The 15,486-nt window shown below is 48.9% G+C and overlaps 1 protein-coding gene across 4 annotated transcripts in view; it reads right to left on the bottom strand.

Annotated features, from left to right (window-relative positions):
* The window catches only part of LOC144145843 (rap1 GTPase-activating protein 1-like), a 222,861-nt gene extending 209,817 nt beyond the window's left edge, over positions 1 to 13,044 (bottom strand). For 2 of the 4 annotated variants that reach the window (XM_077677632.1, XM_077677634.1), the window contains exon 1: positions 12,676 to 13,043. The gene's annotated coding sequence lies outside the window, so the exon portion shown is untranslated. Of the gene's footprint in view, positions 1 to 12,675 lie in introns of all 4 variants that reach the window. The other 2 variants (XM_077677638.1, XM_077677637.1) reach the window with 2 other exon arrangements.
* Between the last annotated feature and the right edge of the window lie 2,442 nt (positions 13,045 to 15,486).

Here is a 15,486-nt window from a genome sequence, read left to right as displayed (position 1 = left end):
CTCTCTCTCTCTCTCTCTCTCTCTCTCTCTCTTCCCCCCCTCTCTCTCTGTCTCTGTCTCTCTCTCTCTCTCTCTCTCTCTCTCTTTCCCCTCTCTCTCTCTGTCTCTCTCTCTCTCTCTCTCTCTCTCTTTCCCCCCTCTCTCTCTGTCTCTGTCTCTCTCTCTCTGTCTCTCTCTCTCTCTTTCCCCCCTCTCTCTATCTGTCTCTCTCTCTCTCTCTCTCTCTCTCTCTCTCTCTCTCTCTCTCTCTCTCTCTCTCTCTCTCTCTCTCTCTCTCTTTTCTGGGAATTCGGCCGAGAAATAGGCGGCGGGAAAAATGAACGGGTCCCCCGCCTCGAGAGAGTACGAGCTGAAACGAAGTATATACGCTATTTATGCATGCAGGTATGTATACAAGGGTAGGGAATAGCTCGCGGAGAAGTCATAAATGTTTCATGCGCGTTCCGCGCGCCGCTGACGTAGTCCTGCTTATGTAGCTTTGTGATGCAATCGTGTTCCTCGAAAGCGTGTACAAAGAGCAAGCTTTCGATCCATCGGCGGCGCGTATGGGACGTCGTTTGCAAATGGTGTCGATATCCGGCGCTCCCGAGAGAGCGGTCGGAAAAGCAACGGCTTATTAACGCACCTACGCGGTTTCGCTACATTCATTGAAGCCTCGTTAGTGCGTCTATATACGTCTCGCACGATTCCCCTCTCGTTAATGTACATTCGCTTTAGCTTCGGTACCCGCTTAAAAGCAGCCCCGTAGAATGGCTGAATTGGCTTTCCACACAAGCTTCGTAGTAATCGGCAAATTCATCTTACAAGCCATTGAAACTTGAAATCCATTGAAGGTAATTTTAGGTCCACGGCTTTGGAGTAAAATCTGTGCCGGCAGGTATGTAGTTTGGCCGGTTTTCTAAACTGTGGCCATCAGAGGAACCGGCTCAATTGATGCGAGCTATAGAAGACCTACGCTGTTATGAATACCTCCGGACAGAAAAATGATTCGTTATAAGTGATACTTCGTTAAACGCGGGAACGATTTACTCTCATGGCATACACTGCAGCGAGGACCGTGAAACACTTCGAATAATGCGGGAACCGGTTTCGTTATAACGAAGGCTTTCTATGTAAGCCCGCGTTTACCCAGGCAAATGTTTTTAGTTTAAGGACGCCGTGAAGCTGCATTTTCAGGAGCTTCGATGGGCAGATGCTAATACGTATCCTTACCCGTGAGCAGTTGGATATTGTGCTGTTTAGCTAAGATTACACAAGCCACATTCGGCTAGCGAAAAGAGCCGTCGCAGCGAGCAAACTTCAAATAGTCTCGGACACATTGATTTCCTCTCCTCTCCCTCTCTGATGGTTAAGCATGTAAGGCCCTTCACTGCGGCCAACAAAGGAGCAGCAAATCAATTCAACGTAAAATCCACACATTCTGCATGTGTAAATAAAGCAGAAAAAATATTAGAAAGATTCGAAGGCCCAAGCATGTCCGGAGCTACGTGGTTTTCCGAGCAGCGTGAGGTGTTGGGCATTATTCGTACTCCACACGTGGCACATTCTCCCTGCACGCAACTCGAGGAGAGGAAGGAATACCGTTGCCATAAACCGTCACGAGGGACAGTGGAGTTCCTTGATCCTTCATAAATCTTGACGAGCGCAGAATGGGGAGTTCAATCCTGTGCGTCCTTTTGGTCAGAAAGACGCACTTGAGAAGCGCGGACGTCGAAACTTACCCCAGAAACGCACCCAGCGTTTAGAAAGCGAACGGCATTTGGCGATTTCACTCCGTTTCGCCCGCTTTTTCCGTTGAAACTGGAATACTTTCCCTTTCCCGTGAAAGTGCAAGCCGCGGTAATGGCTCTTTAAAGTACGCGACCAAGGTAACCCGGTCCAGAAAGCGAGCCAGCAGCTGTCGGTCATTAAGGCAGCCTCCCGTGGCAAATGGCGAATCCTTGCGAGGCAGGTATTCTATCTTGCCCTCCGCCGTCCTGTTAACGTCACCGCGGTTCATTTCGCTTGAGAACGCAATGCAGCGGACAGCGTTGATTACCAGGAAAGAGGAGGGGAGAGAGGGAGGGTACGCTGATGAGGTCCTCTTTGAGCGTGTGTCTTGGCGTGTGTTAGCACGGTACCGGTAGTAACCACGAGGAGCCGTTCGTTTCTCGTGAAAGAGCAATTGCACCAGTTTCTCCTTCAAGCGGCCTTACTCCGCTTAGCGAGGCAGCAGGTCTTTCAAAACGCCCAGGACAAGAAAGAGAGGGAAGTGTAGGAGGAAACAGGGGAAGGGGGGGGGGGGGGGGGTGATGTGGAAACGGCACGAAAACTCTCAACGCAGTAGCCGCTGGGGGGATTGAATCATAATAGCGTCCTCCTGGTGTCCACGGTGGCACTCGCCGCCAGAAGACGAAGGGGCCAACCGGACAGCTAGCCAGCCATGGAGGGTATACCTGCTGCTGGCTCCTCACTGGGCTAATGATGTCACGTTCTCACAATGACCGGCGACTGCGGCCCGTCGCGACAGAGACGGGCCACCTCCGGCCCCATTCCCGAAGAGGATGGGCGGGTGACTTCATACAAAAGGACGGGAAAGAAACAAAAAAAAAAAGCCGACGAAACAGCCCCAATTACGCGGCCGGCGGGCAGGAGCGTCAGGAGCGAAGAAGTGACTCGGCGAGGGAGTGATGAAGAGGCAATAGAAACAGAAATACGGGACAAATAAAATAAAAAAGCGAGGGGAAAAATGCCCGCCAAAGGAACCTCCAGGCCTGTATGTATAGAAAACGACGAGGCCCAAAAAAGTATACCGGCCGTGAGATCAAGGTTGTGTCGCCGCGGCAGTGAAGAATAAAAACCGGCAATTTAATAAAAATAAGCGTGAGAACGAATGGCCCTTTCTGGAAGGCTCTGGATGGATATAACTTTTTTCGATGGGAGAAGGAGGGGGGGGGGGGGAGGGGGAGAGTTCTTTATACATACCTGCCTGTATATACCCGTTTACGATGGGGAGGGTGTCAGCGGGCTTCTCCATTGACCGCCCCCCCCCCCCCCCCCCACCCCCTTTCGTTCAAGGTGCGAGCAATTTTCTCGCGCAGTAAGCACTCCACGTCGAGGAAGCAAGGAGAGGGAGGAGGAGGTGGATCAAGAATGCACTTCCACATGGCCATCCGAGGAAGAGGAGGAGGATGATGAGGAAGGAAGAAGACTGCCGGAGGACGTACGCGAGAGTAGGCTGGGAGGAATGGAAAGTAAGGTAAAGAAAAGCATAACGGCAAGGATAGAAACCGAGGAAGAGGAAAGAGCGTGAAGAGGCGTTCGACGATGCGACGCCGACGTAATAATGACCAAACAGGAACCGTCAGTAGAGAGAGAGAGGAGGGGCGCAGGGTCTTCTCGACTTCCCCCGCCCCATTCGCCGAGCTCCCTCGAGAGTGCGTGCGTAAGGCGTATATATCGAGCAGACTGGCCCGTCTGTCCGTACCGTCCCCCTCAAAACCACCCAAAGGCTGCCACGTCTGGCTATTTCAGTCGCGTGTGTATCTAATCTCGCGCAAAATTGATTACTTGTTTGTCATTATCTCAGCGACATGCGTTGGCTCATGACACGTGACCCTTTCCCCCAATTGGTGAGTGACCTATAGCCATTGCGGCCTTCCGTCTACGTCGGTGGCGAACAGTTGACCCGAGCGAGAAACGTGAACTTCCAATCTGCCGGCTGCTGCTGCTGCTGCTGCTGCTGCCTCGTTCCGCTCTCCCGACGCGACACCACGCCGCCGGGATGCCCTATTATTACCCTTTAACTTGCACGCTTCTGAAGCTCGGTCTGTGTTTTGCTCTCTCTCCCCCTTTCTGTGTACACATAAACGAGAGGGGCCCCCGCGTGGCTCGAAACGTGCGCTGCAGAGCGCCCTTTCCCACCGTTTAAGCGCGAGCACGAAGCACGTGCGTTGTTTTTGAAATGTCGTGAGCACAGGCTGCACGAAAATCACGCCTCCTACACGACCTCGGCCGTGGACGCACCGCGAATGCGAAGCCGCAGATTCGACCGTCAAATGCGAAGTTTCGGTTTCGAGATACCTACGCTGCCGAGACACCTGGTCTACGAGACACGTTTTGGATCAACACAAGCCTTGTGACCTAAGCGTGTGCTAAATCGAAACTTAAAAATAATGCCATTTTGTATCTTCCGCCGTTTGCTTGCTGTTGCTTTGCACCAGTTGCCCGGGATAGCTGTAGACGCCGTTTACGTCATTCGACGCCTGGTCTTGCTATCTTGCAGGCTATAGCACCGACATGCTTGCCTTTTTGTATCAGTGACAACTCCCTGGGAGACCGCGAAAATAAATGTGAAGGAAAATCTAAGCGAGGAAAACAACTTGCTGCGGCGCAAGCCGACATCTTCCCGTCTTGCGTACTATAGTTGGTACAATTTCTTGCGCGGCCGCGTAACGCCCACCCACTGCCATTATTCGTGACGGCATGCGTACTCCGTACATGCAAGCAGTAATCATAGCAACTAATGTTTCCACGCGGTTTATGGCAACAGGCCCCGACCATTACCATTCATTTATTTCGTGGAATAACATTTCGCTTCGCGATAAACCCCAAGCACTGGACGAGTGAAGACCATGGTGCTGATCACGAGGCGTCAGCCGGTGCGATTACCATGCGCGAAAAATTATAATGTTGAATAGAAGGCATATACGGTACCGACATTATGTGTACGGGCACACGTTTCTAGGGAAAGAATCTCTTTAAACTTTTGTAACTGTGTTGGGATTGAACACAGCCCTCCAAACTTGATGACGTTTTCTACCAGACGCTTCGTACGATTGTCTCATACAACACAACCGTGTGCTGTTTCTGGATACAGGACTAGCTGCGTATACTGTCGTCTTTTGTTGTGTTTAGGGCTGCTATACATTTTATCATTTCCACTGTTTCAATTTTCTTCCCCTTTCCTTTCTCCTGTCAATGTAACTGGCTTTTCTCTCATTTCCTTCAAACTGCTTTAATTGCGGTTGCCCAGATATCCGCACGCCAGGCTCCCCTGAATATATATTCATATTCAGCCCAATTCCGAGCGTTCGGGGCTTTGGGGACACACAATGCGATTTTAAAAACCAAACCTCAATCGTTCTCTAACAGTCTGGTTAAGTTAGCGACGCCCACAGCAAGTTAACATCTCTGTTGTAAAGAACGGTGGGGGAGGAGGAGGAGGCAGGAGGAGGAAGAGGCGGAAGAAGGATCAACTTTATGTGCAGTATGTATGCCTGCAGAAGCGCTGAAACCGTAAAAACTGGTAGCGCGTGGCTATCGTCAAACATTCGCATCTTTAAAACTAGAAGAGAGAGCGAGAGCGAGAGAGAGAGAGAGAGAGAGAGAGAGAGAGAGAGAGAGAGAGAGAGAGAGAGAGAGAGAGAGAGAGAGAGAGAGAGAGAGAGAGAGAGAGAGAGAAGCACTAACGGCAACTGCAACGACCCCAGTGAAAACCCTTAGCATGGACGCAGGACTAAAATGCTCGAGGAAGAGCCTAACCTTCCGGGGCCTAGCAACGGCGATGCGTCTCGTTTCGCTTATTTTTTACGTTTAGCTCAAGCTGCGAGGCAACAGAACATGCTCAATTTCCCCTCACAGACGCGCAAAACGCAGGTCTTATATACTCTACGCGTATGCAAGATACCCTCCAATAGGCAACGATTGGGAATCCCGGCAAACGATTCTTTCTTTCCATTGTCCACGCGAAAAGGCCAGGCGATTCTCTTGTTTCTCGCAAACCCGGATGCAGTAATGCTGTGCCAAAATACAATGATTCCCGTTACCTCCAGGGAAATTTCGTCCGCCCAATCTGACTCGCCGCAACCCAGCCCTCTCTCCACCCCCCCCCCCCCCCCTCACGTCGCCCCTTTCACGGGGGTAGACCTGTCCTTCCTTCCAGTTTTCCAACGCGCAGCAGGCCGCTTTTTCCTTTCCTTTCACCGAAAAGAGCGCAGAGGCAGGTTATTGCGGCAAAGCGTAATGAAACAAAGTAAAGAGAAGCTAAATCCCATCCCCCGGATCAGAGTCCTGCTTGCGTCACGAGGTGATCTCCTGAGCCTTCCCCGCTGCTGCGCCGTCATGATGTTATATATTTGCGGGTCGGATGTTGCGCGGCTCGTCTCGCGGATGTCGTAGAAGCGGGGAGGAAGCCCCTGTCGAAACCCCGAGCCGCGGTTGTCTGGTCTGCTACGCGACGGACGACACGAAGGTCTTATAGAATGGCCCGCGGAGCCAACAGTTACGCGCCAAAGTCTGCATAGTTTATTTGGCTCGGCTTTTGAGAGGCACGACTCGCGGCGTCTGCAAACGAAGATTCCAGAGAGCTTTAAACGGTTCCTGCCAGGGTGACGAGAATGAAAGCGGAAGCATCTCGTCCAACCTCCACGAAAAGCGTATTTCATCTTCTGACGAATGAGAGAACCATCCCATATATTACGGCTCCAAAAATGAATGATGGCTCAGAGAATAAAAGTAAAGTGCAGTGAGTTGCCGTTATAACAAAGCTCTCGGTACAACGAACTGGCTTCGCTATGCGCAGCATTTCGGCTAAAGCGGGTAGAATTCGCTGCCTACTCGCTGAAGTGTGGACCGTCAAAAACTTCGAATAAAGGGAGTATTCGTATAACGCGATTTCGTTATTACAATAATTTACTCTAATAGAGTCGAAAAGAAAATTACGAAAAATTGGGACTGAATGGGAATCGAACCCAGGATTTCCGAACACTACAAAAGATCAGCGATTTCTCGCGACACGTGAGCCCGTTCTACATGGTGCGAATCTCGCGCGCGAATTCGCAGCTGCGGCGACGCTCGTGAGACAGAACGATCTATTCTCGTCGTTGTGGCAAATTGCCAAATGTTTGAAACACTCGAACTTTTCCTGTGAACGCCGCTTGGCATTTCGCAATTTGCCGCAGCAGTGAAACTAAATAAGTAGATAGTTTTGCCGAACGAGGGCGCTGCAGCTGCGAATTCGCAGGCGACACTCGCACCATGTAGAACAGGCCTAAGTTTTGCGCATCCCACACCAGGTATCGTCGGTACTTCGAGCTCTCTCGCCAGTGTGTTTTCTACAGGGCACCAGTGCGTGGAAGGACCTCTGTTTGAAGCGCGCCGTATGAGTGCCAAAGATGGGCAGACACGTCACGCAGACGAATGTCAACACAAATGGGACAGATAACGCGTTAAAAGCAAAATAAACACGTCGCAGACGGACGCGCTTCCCGCAGGTCTTGCGTAAGGGGAATTCATATCGCACGGCTGGGCGCGCGGATTCGACGCGGTGTGAACAAGTAGGCGACTCGGCAGCCTTGGCGCCGATGCTCGTAGACGTGTACGCTGAATGCTTGGCGAGGCCGGCGGGGCGTCCACGGCTGGTTAGGACGGAAGGGTGTCACTCACGCAGGGATCTGCCTCAGCGCTTGGGCGCGCAAGCGTGCACGCGGGCAACGGCGTCGGATAATAGAGGCGACGATGCAGCACTGACAGTATGGAAGGGGTAACAGTGGACTCAAAGGGAAATTTTAAAGCGAAGAAGCTCGGATCAAGCACAAAGAAAGTGCCTGTGAGGGGGGTACTGAGGTGGTATGTCGCCGATGAGACACGCGCGATGTGATGCGCAACACAGTGGAGATTGGCACCTCGGTAATGTAGCTTCCCAAAAAAAATGTTTACAAAGCAGCGAAAAGAAAAAAAGAAAAAAATTCCGGGCCATCTCCACTAACGTGGAACCTGAGGAGGGGTGAATCATACAGTGTATAAGTGTATTCTAGGCGCCTTGAATTTTTTGCCAACGGAGATGAAACCATTGGGGGGTAGATGTATACGGCTTTGCTGTAAAAGTATCTTGTCTTTGAAGCCCGAAGCTGTCTAGCGCAAGGCGTAAACGAGTGCCCGGTGTTTTTTTTAGTACGCGTTACGTTCTGGCGCCAGGCTTAAACGAGTTTCCCGGTGTTTTAGTAGCGTGACTGCATGATACGATAATTACGACGACGACAGGAGACGACATCAGCCCCAGCTCCTAAGGGACTTCGACCCTAAAAAAACTACGAAGGATGCTTAGGGCTTTCTAAGAATGTGGAGGTGATAGCCTAGTGGGACCTTCTGTTGATCTGCTGCTGAACTTTCTGCTGATATTTCATCTTGCGCTCTTCGGACGGTTGCCGCAGCTTCATCCACAGCCTCTTTTTCCCGACGCCGACTGCGACGAGGGGCACTTCTAGTTGCTTTAGCCTCTTCCACCGCAGCGTACTTTCTCGGCGTTTTCCGCCCGCGACTAGGGCCTGGTGTTTCGTCACTCATATCGATGGGGAATAAATGTATGTTCTATGGCACGTCGCCCTTTCCGAGAACCCACTTCTTCCGAAGCTGCTGTTTACCTTTTCCAGTGCGCGCTCCGGTTTTTCGTATTACAATTTCAACTTTTCTGTACGCTTTTACGCACCTCCCAATGTGACCTTGAAACAAAGATATAAAACTTTATCCTTTAAAAATAAGAAGACAAAATGCATGCCTTGTCGTGAAGGTGAGACGGGACAACTGTAGTATTCTTATTTTTGTACCTTCATCGGCGCTCCTTTATTGTTTTGTAAATTTTGACGCAAACACGTTGAAGCTGTGAACTTATACATTAGCTAAGCCAAGCAGGTTCTTCAATGATTCACCGAAACGTTTTTATTGCTCGGTCGTGTTTTGTGGAAGCGTAGAAAAGAAATGGATTTGGGCTGGCCATGTGGTACGACGAACTGACAGCAAGTGGACCGACCACAAGGACAACAGAATGGACGCCACGAGACGGGACTAGAAGCAGAGGAAGGCCATTAACTCGATGGAGAGATGAGATCAGAAAATTCGGAGGCAAAGAATGTACTCGGGCAGGACAGGACAGAAGCGGGTGGACGTGAAGGGGAGGGGGTGAGAACTTCGTCCTGCAGTGTGGACCTAAAAAGGCTGTTGATGATGATCATGACAAATCTAGGAGTTTTCGAATGGGTGTCTTTTTTTTTTTTTTTGCGTTCAGTCGTCATAGAATTGCCGGCTGCTGCCCCCACTTTTTAACCATCGGAAGAAGAACCTTATTGATACTGAGCCGCTCCAGTTATAGAAAAGCACCCTTAACTCCTAAATGCCTGCTTCTGCCACTCGAAGGCAATCGTAGAATGAGATGACATTGGGTCGTGTGCAGCGAAATGGACAGCAGTTGTAAAGGCTCTTTTTTTTTTTTTTTTGCTGTTGGACTTCGTTTAAGGCGAGCCCACAGCTGCTGTATGCCATATACAGTTCCATCGACGTACTAGCGTCATTGTTTGAACTCAGTTGTCTTAGTCATTTGGCAAAGCGTGCAGCTAACGACCCCAACTGTCACTAAAAAGAAAAACGAAATGAAATAGAAGTTATTTTCATTGATCATTCCCAATATAGAGCTTCAGGGAGTGATACATACGTGTAGGGGAGCCATTGAAAGTACTTAATGGCTGCCGTACGGAAGTGTTCGGTCGTGATTTAAGGCTGACGTCGGCAGCTGCTTAGTGCCCGTATCGAAGTAAAGGGCGAAGCCCTCCGAATAATGAATAAATGTGACGTCAAAAGGCTTCCTCTGAAGCAAACAAAAAGTGATGGGGAGTAAAGGTCGCTTAACCATGTATGTTTTTACGTTGGGTTCTGTTGTATCTCTTCGGGATTCAAGAGGGAATGAAGGCATGCCTAGAAATGCAAAAAAAAAAAAAATTAATTCAGTGTCGGGTTTAAGAGCCATGAAGACAAAATACAAGTTGGGTTTATTACAAAGACTGCTTAGTCCCGGTAACAATGATACCAATATCATCGCAATCTTCGAAGAAATAACGGAGATATTGAAGAAAACGTGTGAAGCAGTCGCGAACCCCTAGCCAATTTTCCGCAACTTTTCTATGACGTCACGGAACCTTGTTTGTGCGATTGGCGGCCGCCTAACTGACCTGTCGCGACGACACATGACTGGACGTCTGTAATGGGGCCTCTAGTTCCATTTGACCGCATCACTTGAATGCTACCGTGCAGTTAACGCACTGAAAATTATGTTTTATTGTTGGCCCGTATGACGTCATTCTTGCTCATAACACGTCACTGTGGCGCAAAATATGAAAGTTTTTAAATACTTCTTGCCTTTTTTTTTTCGTTAAAAAACATCTTTTGTCGCTGTAATGGAGCTGAGTGAGATACTGAAGTCTACTTCTTTCAAATAAACAAAGTTGTATTTTCTCTTCATGGCTCCTTTAAATCACACAGGTGTGAAGCCCATAAAACCAACAAAGACGCGATCGCAAGACAGGAGGGTCTGAAGGAATATGGAGAGGCATTTGTCCTGCAGGGGACGAACTATCATCATCACCTTCTTCTTCTTCTTCTTCTACCAAATCATCATCAACCTATAGAAACAGGCTGATAATGATGGGAATGATGATATGATGATGAAGACAACAACTCTTGTGGGAGTGCCGTTCAACGCCGCATGGTTGAAAGGCTGGCTTTGCTTGGCGTTAGGATATATCGTTATTTTGACGGGAAAATCTGATGCCTTAAAAAATGTGAGGAAAAAGTTACTCCCCCCCCCCTTGCGTGTCATGCGTCGCTTCACAAGAAATGCGAAAAACCAATAAGCAGAACTTGTATTCCCAGAACAGCCCTTATTTTATGTTACCACTGCGCAGTGCAGGCCGCAAGGATAGGGCGAGGGCAAAATTGGGGCGAAATTGCGAAAAAAAAAAAGGTGTTCCAAACGAGCATCAATTTGACACCAAACAAAGAAAAGTTCACAGAAAATGCAAGAACAGTGTCCTGTACATTAACAGAATTTCGCGCGAAAAGGTTCGCAGTGATTATGCGCTTTTGTCGACCTTCGCGGCAAGAGACAATCTAACAGCTGCTACAGAGAAACAGGCTTGTTTTAGTGAAGCAACGCTGGTGTTATAGCCCTAAGAGCCATATACCTATTATGTTTTAACGTTGAATGTACATAAAGTATAAGTTAACATGGCGTTCCGCGCAGGATCGCTCTGCGAACTGTGGCTCGACAAAGAAAAACTGAAGCCAAATCAAATACTTCATAATTATAATAGACTATTGGGATTTTTCTGAAGCGAACATTTTTTCTACCGAGCCTAACGGCGTGCCAACAAGAGTCCCGACCGGGCTTCTCAGCGCGTTAAGGGAATCCGAAGCATCGACGGAACTGCACGGCCGCATCGGGTAGCGTCCCGCGGATGCTAGACAGACGTGTCCTTTGCACAATGCTGCCTGTGGCTCAATACCGCGGTCATTCTTGGCACGCTCGACATACAGGTAGGATGGCCATATACGGGCAGGATGCTAAGGACAACTGCTGTTGCCCTGACGAAGACAAGTCTTCTTGCCAAAACGCCGGCCCGCTGGCAGCTTAACTGTGGCCGCTACCTTTTCCCAAGTCGGAAGTTTTGTCTTCTTTGCCTACCATCTTCCAACTTTCGCCGTCTCACCATTCTTTCTCTGCCACTATACAACATCAATAAGTTCACATACGAAAGGAGTAGTGCGTTGAAAAAAAAAAAAAAAAACTACCACCGGAATATTGTGCAATCTTTTCGATGCAAGCAAAGCTCAAAATATCCTATTTTGATACAGCTATGTTTGGCTGTTGCCGCGAATACAAGGACGATTCAAAGCACAACCAGAGGAAAAGCTTTATATATCGTTTTTGTGCTCGAAAACATTATCCACATGCGCACCGACATATATTTCTTACATTGCGGGTCACGGCAGCTGGGATGCACTCATGTACATGCGCGCATCGTATATGATGTCACGGAATACCACAAAATGCACTTGTCAAGTTAAGTCAAGCCATTGCATTTCCAACCAAAATTGTTCGGAGTCCCCCAGGAGAAAAGCGGCCACGGACCGCTTCAATGTAAACATAGACACATAGATGTGCATATATCACACGCGTACATATACAACAATTATTAATATGGAAGAAATTTTTTTTCACCGCTGTCATGGCTTTCCCGTGCCGCTCCAGTTCATATAAACATAGTGACGTCAGAAAAAGGAGGCCAACACCTCCATAATTCTTGCGGCGTGACACCCCTGTCTGCAAGAGCCGACGTATTCCCGCCAACCATTTTTTTTCTTCCTTGCGAAACATGCTTTGAAATAAAGTGCGCGTGCTGTTCACCTCAAAGCCTTTAATTAACTGGTCCTAACGGCGTTGTGTCCGCCTAAACTCAACAAATAAAAGCAATACTGTAGTGTTTGGAGGCGAGCGGAATCAATTGCTGCAAACTTGTGGTGTTTCAGAAAACAATTCTATAGAAATCGTAGTTCTGTATAAAAACATCGGCTGCAGCTTCATGACGGGAACAATATACTTTATCAGACGAATTTCCGTGACACACGTGGGCTCGACTGCGTTGACCGCCGCTATATGCGTTCCCAGCTGAGTGGTTGCATTGAACGCCGAGTGCTCCGAAACTCGACATGCTTATTCATGTTACTTTTTTTCCCCTGCTACTTGTAACTGTTTCTTGGTCTCTGTAGCGGCGTTCCGCCCAACCAGAACTTCCCTCTAGTGTTGGCGTAAGCGCGAAAACTAATTTGATCGGTTTTGAAGGCGATCGCCTGCATGGTTCCACTCACCGGTTCGGCACGCGCGGCAGTAGCAGACGACGCAGACGACACAACGAAAGCAGACGACACCACGGTCCGGGAGCCTTCAAGCACCGGCGATTGGTATCCACATAACGTCTCCAACGGCGAAACGAGCAAAAATCCGTAGACGAAGCTGACACGGCGGCGTACGCCACCACAAGCCGGCGACGGAAGGAGGGAGCGTCCGGCGGTGCGAGATTCCACGGATTCGGCGACCGACAGCGCCCGATTCGACGTCGAGTGTGCCGCACGCTGCTTCGGCGCTGCACGCACGCGGTCTCGCTGGTCCACTGGCTGGCTGTGTGCCGGCGTCGACGCGCGCACGCTAGGGCCGGCTGTTTGTGTGAGCGCGGAAGGCAAGCGGCCGACGCGCTCAGTGGCTGCGCGTTGAGCGCCCGCTGGCTTTCTCCCTAGCCTAGGGATCGTTTGTACCTACCTAGGGGCTTCCTCTTTCTGTTGAATTGCGTGCATCCGCCCTTGCCTGCTTTTAATGAGTAGACCTTACGAAAGCGGAACATTACGTCCCTTGAAATTTTTACCAAAAGTGAATTGAGGGCAACGAAAAGAGTGGTGACAGGCAAACCGCCTCCCCCAGCTAATAATCCACCCCTCTTTTTTTTTTTATTGGAAGGAGGCAGAGGTACAGAAAGCCTATCCTTTACAACACGGAGTCATTTAACGAGAACTGAAGTGACCTCATTTCAGTGTTTAATGAGTGCTGACGGAAGAAGCGAGGTTCTTGGAAGAAGGATGGTCCCAATAACCGATACTATATCTCAATTGGGACGCAGCTTTCGAGCTGCCCGCCGCTGATATATGTTGTTAAAAAAAAAAAACGCATGGTTTGAAACCAGCTGCTAAAATGGGTTATTGCTGAACTTTCGAAAACAAGGTGACACCACAGATGGCCGTTAAATTCAGACCACCTGCATATTTTAAACCTGCGCTGAATCATGAACTCGCGCAAGCCTGGCTATCGTTTGCTCGTCTGTCTGTGTATGTATGTGTATTTGTGTGCATGTGTGCCTGTGTAACTCCTCACTGTCGTTTCTCTAGAACCCATGACAATATAAGTAAGGGTCGCCGACCCCGTTGTTCCGTGCGAATAATTTTGGTTCGTTTAATGCATTTTCCATGCCCCTGCACTGCCGTACTTGTACACTACACGTAGATCTGCAGAAAACCTGCGTCTGTTGAAACTTGGAGCGTGACGTGTGCAGCATCATTGTGGGACTTTTTGTTGCGCATTTTTCGCAGATGGAGCTGCACCTGTGCCAGCGTCGCTTCAATTTCGCTTTTCTCGTTGTTCAGTTGTTGTGCTGTCGTCCATTTTTGTCTGCGCGCAATCAGTGGACAGATTCCACGCAGGTCAAACTCGTTGGCAGGCCAGCCGCGTACGTGTTTTGACAGCGAGTATGTTGATCAGCAACCATCGCTCTAGTTCAGCCCCTTACTTTTTGCCGCTTCTCTCATAGTATAGTGACGCGCTTACGCTATGTTACGAGCGAATCCTGATATGGCGGGTGGAAGTGATTCAATGAAGAGAGTGCCGTGGAATCGTTACCTGCTGCAATCCTACAAAGTAAATTAGTAAGCACTAGTAATTAGTAGTGAGTAAGAGCGCCGACAAACTGATCGAATGAGGAAAAAAGCAGAACACAGCCTTCGCCGTCACCTAAGAAAGTCATACGGTGCGTGAAAGGTGAAATTGACCATTTGACTGAACGAGCAACAAATAAGTTTAGTTTTACATTTCTGGCCATTCCCTCCCCCCTACCTGTTTGTGAATATGTGCAAGTGTTTTGATTTTATATGGGTTTTCTTTTATTTTCTTGGCACCCGTTATGTGTGCTGGTTACCACCCAGTCTCATCACCTCCTCCCAACTCTAACTTTGACCTGATCAAAACCCGCCACGACCCCGAGAGATTCACCATGAACCTACTCCAGACCGACTGACTCCCTACAAACACATTCCAGATACTTCTTTGGGCCACATTTTAACCATCAATATCCCGAGCTCCGCACTATCGCCTGAAAAAGTTACTTGTGTCTTTTTCTCGTATACTCTATACGTGTCGAACGTTTGGGATTTCTCTGAACTCTTCCACGTATTTATAAACACTCTCATTCTAGACCTCTTGCGTTGCAGACTCCCGGACATATATCAACTATCTTCAACAAGCCTAAATGTCAGAAGTGAAGGACAGGTAAGACACTTAAACGACTGCCCGTGTCTACCCAAATCTATTCCAACAACTGCAACTCTACGCGAAGCTGGAGTCTGTGAAGTGTGCGCCAAAACTAAGGCTAGCTCTGAACATCTCTGCGCTATTTAAACCAAGCTTTATAAATAAGCACACTATGACTGTCCTCCGTCACACCGCATGTGTATAAATTGCTTCGGGCAAATTCTCGACAACCTTTAAAGTCGGTTCTACCGCCATGGTTGCTCGCGTCCTGGAATTTGTTTTGTTTAGTAACAAAATTGCATTGTTTTGTTTTCTGTCAATACTTGTTTTGTTTCGATATTGTTTTGTTTCAGAAACAATATTGCCATTTTTTTTCTCCTCCTACTCCTCCTCATCATAATCATAATCATCATCATCGTCGTCTGCAGTGAAGCTATCTTTACGCTCGGGCAAATTTTTAGAGCTTGCCTACGGAGACCACACACAAATTTATGAGGTGGCTCTGGCACAATAAAGCCCCTCTACACTGTTCTTGTTTGCGCTAGTTTAAATACCTGCAACTAATAATCCTCACCCGCCGCTCTCGCTTGCCTAAACCGATCTTCCGC

The sequence above is a fragment of the Haemaphysalis longicornis genome, unplaced genomic scaffold (assembly GCF_048455015.1).
Source record: "Haemaphysalis longicornis isolate Haplotype H1 unplaced genomic scaffold, Haemaphysalis longicornis Haplotype H1 scaffold_7, whole genome shotgun sequence".
NCBI lineage: Eukaryota > Metazoa > Arthropoda > Arachnida > Ixodida > Ixodidae > Haemaphysalis > Haemaphysalis longicornis.
This window is presented reverse-complemented; position numbering and strand designations above follow the sequence as displayed.